Consider the following 10,369-nt stretch of genomic DNA (forward strand, 5'->3'; position numbering starts at 1 on the left):
ACCAAAACAGAGATAACAGACCAACGGAACAGAATAGAGCCCTCAGAAATAATACCACACATCTAAAACCATCTGATCTTTGACAAACCTGACAAAAACAAGCAATGGGCAAAGGATTCCCTATTTAATAAATAGTGCTGGGAAAACTGACTAGCCATATGTAGAAAGTTGAAACTGGATCCCTTCCTTACACCTTATACAAAAATTAATTCAAGATGGATTAAAAACTTAAATGTTAGATCTAAAACCATAAAAACCCTAGAAGAAAACCTAGGTAATACCATTCTGGCCATAGGCATGGGCAAGGACTTCATGATTAAAACACCAAAAGCAATGGCAAAAAGCCAAAATTGACAAATGGGATCTAATTAAACTAAAGAGCTCTGCACAACAAGAGAAACTGTCATCAGAGTGAACAGGCAACATATAGAATGGGAGAAAATTTCTGCAATCTATCCATCTGACAAAGGGCTAATATCCAAAATCTACACAGAACTTAAACAAATTTACAAGAAGAAAACAACCCCATCAAAAAGTGAGCAAAGAATATGAACAGACATCTCTCAAAAGAAGACACTTATGCAGCCAAAAGACACATGAAAAAATGCTCATCATCACTGGCCATGAGAGAAATGCAAATCAAAACCACAATGAGATACCATCTCACACCAATTAGAATGGTGATCATTAGTAAGTCAGAAAACAACAGCTGCTGGAGAGGATGTGGAGAAATAGGAACACTTTTACACTGTTGGGACTGTAAATTAGTTCAACCATTGTGGAAGACAGTGTGGCGATTCCTCAAGGACCTAGAACTAGAAATACCATTTGACCCAGTGATCCCATTACTGGGCATATACCCAAAGGATGTAAATCGTGTTGCTATAAAGACACATGCACACATATGTTTATTGCGGCACTATTCACAATAGTAAAGACTTGAAATCAACCCATATGTCCATCAATGATAGACTGGACTAAGAAAATGTGGCACATATACACCATGGAATACTATGCACCCATAAAAAAGGATGAGTTCACGTCCTTTGTAGGGACATGGATGTAGCTGGAAACCATCATTCTGAGCAAACTATTGCAAGGACAGAAAACCAAACACCCCATGTTCTCACTCATAGGTGGTAATTCAGCAATGGGAACACTTGGACACAGGGTAGGGAATATCACACACTAGGGCCTGTCGTGGGGTGATGGGAGGGGGATAGCATTAGGAGATAAACCTAATGTAAATAAGTTAGCAGGTGCAGCACATCAACATGGCACATGTATACATATGTAACAAACCTGCACGTTGTGCGCATGTACCATAGAACTCAAAGTATAATAATAATAAAATAAAAAAGAAAAAATAGTTAAAAAAAAGTGATACACTACGTAAACAGAATTAAAAATAAAAATCATGTGATAATCTCTATGGATGCAGAAAAAGCATTGAACAAAATCCAGCTTTCCTTTAAGATTAAAACTCTCAGCAAAACTGGCCTTCAAGCGACATCCCTCAATGTAATAAAAGCCATCTATGAAAAACTCGCAGCCAATATAATACTGAATGGGAAAAAGTTGAAAGCATTCCTTCTGAGAACTGAAATAAGACAAGGATGCCCACTCTCACCACTCCCCTTCAACATACTACTGGAAGTCCTAGCCAGAGCAATCAGACAAGAGAAAGAAATAAAAGGCAACCAAATCATTAAAAAGGAAGTCAAACTGTCCCTGTTTGTTGATGATATGATCACTCACTTTGAAAATCCTAAAGATTTCCAGAAAGCTCCTAGAATTAATTAAAGAGTTCAGAGAAGTTTCTGGACACAAGATTAATGTACACAAATCAGTAGCTCTTCTATACACCAACAGTGATCAAGTGGAGAATCAAATCACGAACTCTATCCCTTTTAGAACAGCTGCAAGAAAAATAAAATACTTAGTAGTATGCCTAACCAAGGAGGGAAAAGATCTCTACAAGGAAAACCACAAAACACTGTAAAAGAAATCACAGATGACACAAGTGGAAACACATCCCAGTCTCATGGATGCATAGAATAAATATTGTGAAAATGACCATACTGCCAAAAGCAATATACAAATTCAGTGCAATCCCCATGAAAATGCCACCATCATTCTTCACCGAATTAGCAAGAAACAATTCCAAAATTCATATGAAACCAAAAAAGAGCCTATATAGCCAAAGTAAGACTAAGCAAAAAGAGTACAAAATCTGGAGGCATTACATTACCTGATTTCAAACTATACTATAATGACATTGTCACCAAAACAGCATGGTACTGGTATAGAAACAGGCACATTGATCAATGGAACAGAATAGAGAACCCAGAAATAAACCCAAATACTTATAGCCAACTGATCTTTGACCAAGCAAACAGAAACATAAAATGAGGAAAGGACACCCTTTTCCACAAATGGTGCTGGGATAATTGGCTAGCCACATGTAGGAGAATGAAACTGGATCCTCATCTCCTACCTTACGCAAAAATCAACTCAAGATGGATTAAGGACTTAAATCTAAGACCTAAAACTATAAAAATTCTAGAAGATAACATTAGAAAAACTCTTCTAGACATTGGCTTAGGCAAGAATTTCATGACCAAAACCCCAAAAGCAAATGCAATAAAAACAAAGATAAATAACTGGGATCTAATTAAAAGAGCTTTTGCATAGCAAAGGGATCAGTTAGCAGAATAAATAAACAACCCACAGAGTGGGAGAAAATCTTCACAATCTACTCATCTGACAAAGGATAATATCCAGAATCTACTACAAATTCAAACAGTAAGAAAAAAACAAACAATCCATCAAAAAGAGGGCTAAAGATAGGAATAGACAATTCTTAACAGATGATATACAAATGGCCAACAAACATATGAAAAAAGCCGAACATCACGAATTATCTGGAAAATAGAAATCAAAACCACAATGCGATACCACCTTACTCCTTCAAGAACGGCCGTAATCAAAAAATTTAAAAAACGGTAGATGTTGGCTTGGATGCAGTGAAGAGGGAACACCTCTATGCTGCTAGTGGAAATGTAAACTAGTACAATCTTTATGGAAAACAATGTGAAGATTCCTTAAAGAACTACAAGTAGAACTACCATTTGATCAAACAATCCCACTACTGAGTATCTACCCAGACAAAAAGAGATCATTATATGAAAAAAGATACTTGCACATGCATGTTTATAGCAACACAATTCGCAATTGCAAAATCATGGAACCAACCCAAATGCCTATAAATCAATGAGTGGATAAAGAAACTGGTATATTTATACAAATGGAATACTATTGAGCCATAAAAAGGAATTAATTGACTGCATTTGCAGTGACCTGGATGAGACTGGAGACTATTACTCTCAGTGATGTAACTCAGGAATGGAAAACCAAACATTGTATGTTTCACTGATATGTGGGAGCTAAGCTATGAGGATGCAAAAGCATAAGAATGATACAATAGACTTTAGGGACTTGGGAGGAAGGGTAGGCAGGAGGTGAGGGATAAAAGACTACAAATATGGTGCAGTGTGTAATGCTCGAGTGGTGGGTGCACCAAAATCTCACATCACAACGAAAGAACTTACTCATGTAACCAAATACCACCTGTATCTCAATAACTTATGGCAAAATATAAAATAAATAAAATTAAAATAAATAATTACTGCTAATAAGCTAAAAAAAAGTCTCTAATGCTATAAAAGTGGTTAGATGTAATGTGTGTGATTCAATGAGAACTGAGACTAGTCATAATTTCAGAAGATAGATCTGGGATCAGTAGAATGCTAAAGTTCCTAATATGAAAAGCTTTTTATAAACAGCTAAATATACCTTGGGAAACCCAGTCTCTTTTCTCACTACTCACTTTCCATGCCCACAAATGGACAGAGGATGGAGATGCTGCAGCCAGGAGCTAGCATGATACAGAGAACCCCATTTAGAGGACCTGCAGCCAGAAAAGATATTCCTATGTTCATAGAGAATTAGTAGCAAATATTTTATACATGGGAGAATATGGGAGAAAATAACACTCATTAGCAATGCAATGCATTAGAATTATTCTAATGTGAACTTTAAACATTTTCAGATTATAATTTAAAAATTAGTAAATAGTAGAAAGAGCATGAATTATGAAAGCAATACTTCTGCCTGAAAACCCATGACAAGAATGATATGGAGTAAAAGAAGAAAGTTGGCAAAATCTGGACAATACAGCAAAGAAAGTCATTCTGGGCTGGGGCAGAGGTAACCTGGTTGAGCATTTCCACTGATTTTTTCAGTAGGAATAAACTGGAAGTTAATATCAGAACTCCGATATGGGATTGATAAATTTAAAGTCTGCTAAAGCAAATGCTTTAGTAAAACATGTTAAACTTCTGGTCCTTGTCGCAGTTGTGGTCATTCTCCACAAATCTTTCCTGTTATTTTCAAAATGCTAAACAATCATTATAGGAAGCTTGGTAGACAACTATCCAAACTGTGTAGCTTGAGATTCTGGTCAATACACAGCGGGAAAAAACAAACAAACAAAATAAAACAAAGGATAGAATTAGAAAAAAAAAATGCTTCCCAGAATGTCGGTTTCTGACTCAAGTTAGAATACGTTTAGTAAAGTATCAATCACACTTTTAAAAACTCCAGTAAAGGACATTTCAGACCATGACTTTAGAAGATATTATTTTTAAAATGGCATTTCTGGGTGAGTTAGTACATGATCTGACACTTGTTTAAACAAGATAAATCAAAAATCTATTCAATCACAGTGTTCAACAGTCAATGGTTTCTAATGGCCCTTGGAGCACTGAAAATTCTGTTTATAAACCTAATGCACATTTCTAATTCATTGACACATCTACGTAATAGGATAGATGTAGAACTTAACCGGGGTTCTGCATAATGGTGCCTGTTATACTTCCACATGTAACAGCGCTTTTACTGATCCTGAAAGCCTGAAACATAATATATCAGTTCTCTCCAATTACCTACCCAGATGCTCTGAAAACCTCAGAGGTTTTCAAAATGAAAGTTATTTTAAAGCAATTTATTTTGTAAAGATACACATCTCTAGAATTTTTTTTTTAATCTGTCACTTGCAAGAAAATTTACAATTTGAGAAAGACTGAGAGTCACCTTTTAAAAGTTTCACACCACTGAAGGTTAATTAACCTTGTGCCATGCATATGAGGAAATTGTAAACAGATAAGCACTTTCTGCCTTGAATGAAGCCAACCTCTCTGGAGTAATTGGACACCATGTGACCGGGAGCTCATGGACCACTCTGTGGTGGACTACAGTGTCAGCTGCATGTGGCAGATGACCACTAGAAGGATGCAGTCTCAGCCTCAGATGAGAAACAGCCTTTTAGAATGCTGATAGTTTTTTTTTAGTTCAACTAACTTCTCTAGGAAATAATTATGTAGAATCAATAACTTTAAATTAAAGAATAAAGGTCATGAGCGAAATTCTACAAAGGAAACTCCTCCTGCCCCATTGCTTTGTAAAACATTTTTATTTTAGGATATTTTGGGGTGGACATGAGACAGTGAGTGGAGAAAGGATACACATTTAAAATTCAATTGTCCTATCCCTTGCTGCAAGGTTCTGAACTTTCTAAGAACACTTTCTAAATATAGGAAGATTTGATATGTTTATAACTACATACTTCCTAGGGAGAAAGTATAAGGTTAATTACACTCTCAAAAAAATTAACATTCCGCAAATGTCAATAATCACTACAATGTGTGGATAATTTGTGATTTCAAGGTTTGCAAAGTGTAATTCTGCTCAATGAGAAAGACTATTAAAAAAAAAAAAAAAACCAAAAGACATGTGATCAACGTGACACAGGCACTTGGTCCCAGAAAAATGTGCTCATCTTGTAGATCAACTACATATTTCAGGTTTCTGCAGGTGTGGATAGTAAGGGTTGTGAGGTTATGTCAGAGGCAAGCCCATGGCCAGACATTCCTTTTCTAAGTACAGGGTAACAACACAGCAGTACCCTTATGCCCTGAGAGATTCTCCAACAAAATGCCTTTCACAAGCATGGGGCCACAGCTCTGAGCAGAGCAATCTCATTGACTCAACCCTTCACATAGTAGAAAACATTTTCTGGTTGTCTTTCCTCATGCCACTCATGGATCCTCAAAAGCAATTTTTGAGCACTTAATGAGATCATTGATGGGGAATTGTTTGGAAAAGTTGAAAGTTCTAAAGAAATGTCAACAATCAGTCCACCAGGTAGATGGTAAAAACAGAAGGTTTACATTGCACAGAACAAGGCTCAAATTTCACCTCAGCCTCTTACTTAATGTGTGAACCTGGATTCCTTAAATTTCTACTTCCTCATCTTCAAAATAAGTCTCATAGCTTCCTTGTCATGCTTCCAGACTTATTTAATAAATAACCATTTGTATTAGTGCTCTTCATATAAATGGACTTTCTACCTTTTCTGCAATGACCTGTTCTGCATTGAAGCTAGTAATCAACCACCCAGAGGCCTAGAAGTCAGGCTTCCCTGAGCCAATAGGCTTACATGTGACCATTCATCAGAAAACAATGGACAGGCAGAAGAGGACAGGAAGAAAATAATGCTATAGATACACTTAAAAGTTACACCCATTTAGAATAGCTAGGCTAAGAATGAAATCTTCTTTCATAATAGTGAGTTTGAAAGAAAATTTGCTTTCATTTATGAACACCAGACTAATAGATGCCCTTACAAAAATAGTATTTGACATTTAAAAACTATTACAGCTTTTGTTAATGAACTCAGGATTCTTTGTATAACAGAGATAACACTGTGCCGGCCTAATAGGGAGCCAGTTAGAAGGCAAGTCTCATTCTTGCTCTATTCAGTCCAACCCAAGCATAGATGGAGGTAGGGGGCTTTGCCTTACACGCACACAACCTAGACTCCACTCTTTATCTCAGGTGGCTTGGAAAGTCCGGAGATAATAAAGAGTAATAAAAATTCTCTTAAGTATTCATCCATTCCAAAATATTTCTTGAACATTCACTGTATGTGAGACACTGCTCCATATGTTTGGATACATTTGTGAATAAAGCAGAAATCCCTTCCTCTGTGGAGCTTGTAATCTATTAGAGGGAGAGAAACAATAAACAACAGACTTAATACACGAGTAAAGCAAATGATTTGTTAGAGTATGGGAAGTGTTATGGGAAACAGAACAAGGTGAGCAGGGTAGGAGGGGGTCAGGCATGGGTTGGGGCTGGGCTGTAATTTCAGGCAGGACAGTCAGTGAAGATCTCTTTGAGAAGTCACATTTGAGAAAAGCCAGGTGAATTTCTGGGGGAAGAACCCCTCTATGCATGAGAAACAGCCAGTGCAAAGGCAATGTGCCTGGGATTCCCAAGGAAGAGCAAGAAGCCAGTGTGACTACAGTATAGTGAGCAAGGGGAAGCTGTAGGCAATAAGGTCAGAGAAGTAGAAAAGCCTGAACCTTCAGGACCCTGTAGGCCACTGGAATGGACTTGTGACTCAGACAGCATCCCTGCAAATCTTATGGCACAAATGGGTCCAAATACCTCTGCATAATCAGTGGTGACCTACTGGGACTGATGTGGAAGGATAGCCTCACTTGAACAGACAGGAAGTATAAAAAATACAGGTCTTCTGTAGACAAGACATGACTGGACATTTCACAAGACCAGCTAGGTGTCTGGATTCTGGTGTTGCTCTTTCCCAGCCTGTTCCTCCTGGAACCTGGTCACTGGTCTCACCAGCCCAGAGAATCCCTTCTAATCTCAGCAGAGGGGAAGAAGCTGGCTGTTTCTCATGAGGTTTTTCTTCTATGCATCAAGATCTCTCCTCTTCCCCCTTCTTCAGGTATAGGTTTTGTGAAACTCAGATGGCAAAATATTGACTCAGGACTTTTTTTCCCCTATTTCCCTGTGTTACCCCATCTCCAAATAAGTGAAGACAATAAATGCAGAACATCTGGCTAAGTAGAGAAAGTGAGGAGCCACAGGTTAGAAATATATATCAATAACTAAAGACTCACCAATTAATATTTTTCAACACTCTCTGTATTAGTCAGGGTTCTTTAGAGGGACAGGACTAATAGTATAGATGGATATATAAAAGGGAGTTTATTAAGGAGTATTGACTCACGTGATAACAAGGTGAAGTTCCACAATAAGCCATCTGCAAGCCGAGGAGCAAGGGAGCCAGTCTGAATCCCAAAACCTCAAAAGTAGAGAAGCCAACAGTACAGTCTGCAGTCTGTGGCCAAAGGACCGAGAGCCCCTGGCAAACCACTGGTGTAAGTCCAAGAGTCCAAAAGCTGAAGAACTTGGAGTCCAATGTCAGAGGGCAGGAAGCACCCAGCATGGGAGAACGATGAAGGCCAGAAGACTCAGCAAGTCTAGTCCTTCCACATTCCTCTGTCTCCTTTATTCTAGCTGTGCTGGCAGCTGATTAGATGATGCCCACCCAGATTGAGGGTGGATCTGCCTTTCCCAGTCCACTAACTCAAATGTTAATCTCCTTTGGCAACACACTCACAGATACACCCAAGAACAATACTTTGCATGCTTGAATCCAATCAAGTTAACACTCAAAATTAATCATCACAAGCTCCAATCCTACTTGTTTCAGACTAAGCACTTGGTCAACGAACATTTACTGAACACTTTCCATGAGCCAAGAAATTTGCTAAGTGTGAAGAGACAGCTAAGATGGGAGCTTCATCCCTACTGCCCAGGACACACAGGCTGGTAGAAAACGAAGACAGGTAACACCAAGAAACAGCCACATAAATGTCAGAGAATAAAATGGAGCATGCACACACAGAAACTTGTTTCATGAAGACAGCATGGGATAAGGTGCACTGACAGCTTAATTTTTCCCTCTCCAGGGACTGCTAGTGCTGCTTATAGGGGTGAAGAGAAAGAGAAGAGATTTAAGAAAGAGGCACTTAGGCAGTTCTAACCAAAATAGAAAAGTGCTATATTTTCACCACTGAAGTGTGGAATATCACATTTCTCAGGGACTCAGATCTGTGACATGAATAAGCTCTCTTTATGCTCTAAATGGAGACTAAAAAAATTGTTTTTTCATGAAACTCTTTCAACATGCATTTATCTAGTGCAAATTTTGCTCCTAAAGTGAGGAAGAAATCGATAATGAATTGAAAAGTCAGTTAAGATTTTGAATTTTTGGGTGGAAGCAATAGCTGAGTGGCGACAGCTGCCAATTGATTGTATTGTAGGGGATAGAGTGGGGAAAGATGTTTGCTCTCCCAGAACAGCCTATCTTATTCCTTTCCTTCGGTTACCCATGGCCTAGAGTCACGTGGCACAGGCAGCAGCTGCAATGCCATCACCAGCAGAAATCTCTAATATGGTTAATTATTCAAGTTACTTCTGATTGGCAACTCTGGGGCTAGAAAGTCTTGCTTCCTTCTTAGGTTTGGTGAAACGTGTGATACATATACAGAAAACTACATCAGCATAGTAAGTGTGGATTTCAAAATAAGAAATGTAATATTACATGGCAAAATAATCAAGCTTCAACTAGGGGACACAACAGGCCAGGAAAGATTTTGATCACCTCCAGTTATTACACAGGAGCCCAAGGCATCATAGTTGTGTATGATATGACAGATCAGTAGTCCTTCAATAATGTTAAATAGTGGTTGCAGGAAATTGATCATTATGCCAGTGAAAATGTCAACAAATTGTTGGTAGGAAACACATGTGATTGGACCACAAAGAAAGTAGACTACACAACAACAAAGGAATTTGCTGATTCCCTTGGAATTCCATTTTTGGAAACCCATTTGCTAAGAACACAGCAAATGTAGAACAACTTTCATGACGATAGCATCTGATATTAAAAAGCAAATGGGACTAGGGCAACAGCTGGCGATGCAAAGAAGTCTAATTTTAAAATTTACACCACTTTGGTCAAGGAGTCAGGTGAAAGTTGATGCTAAAATTTGCTTCCATCTTTTTCTCATGACAATAAATTTGCAATCTAAACCCAAATGAAAAAAACAAAATTGCCTGAATTTTACTGTATGTAGCTGCACTATAACAGATTCTTATCATATCCACAAATGTCAGATGTTGTAAATAGTCAATATGGACTTTTTTTTTATTACCTTGACTCAAGATAGCTAATTTCAGTTTCAGAAAAGTTTGATACTTTTGTGTGCTGCTTTATAAAATACTGCGTGTAATCCTTGCCACTTTCCTGGTACCAGACTATGTCCCGTGATTTCTCTTGTAAAGTTAGAATATATATTTTTTGATGTTTACATTGACATGTTTAGATGTCAGCGTTAATCTTCTGAAGTTCAGCCATTTTGTATTAAACAGC

General features: G+C 37.9%; 1 pseudogene; it reads left to right on the top strand.

Moving 5' to 3' along the window:
* Positions 1–4,683: 4,683 nt before the first annotated feature.
* Positions 4,684–9,977, top strand: LOC119625171 (ras-related protein Rab-1A-like; annotated as a pseudogene).
* The last annotated feature ends 392 nt before the right edge of the window (positions 9,978–10,369 follow it).

The sequence above is a fragment of the Chlorocebus sabaeus genome, chromosome 13 (assembly GCF_047675955.1).
Source record: "Chlorocebus sabaeus isolate Y175 chromosome 13, mChlSab1.0.hap1, whole genome shotgun sequence".
NCBI lineage: Eukaryota > Metazoa > Chordata > Mammalia > Primates > Cercopithecidae > Chlorocebus > Chlorocebus sabaeus.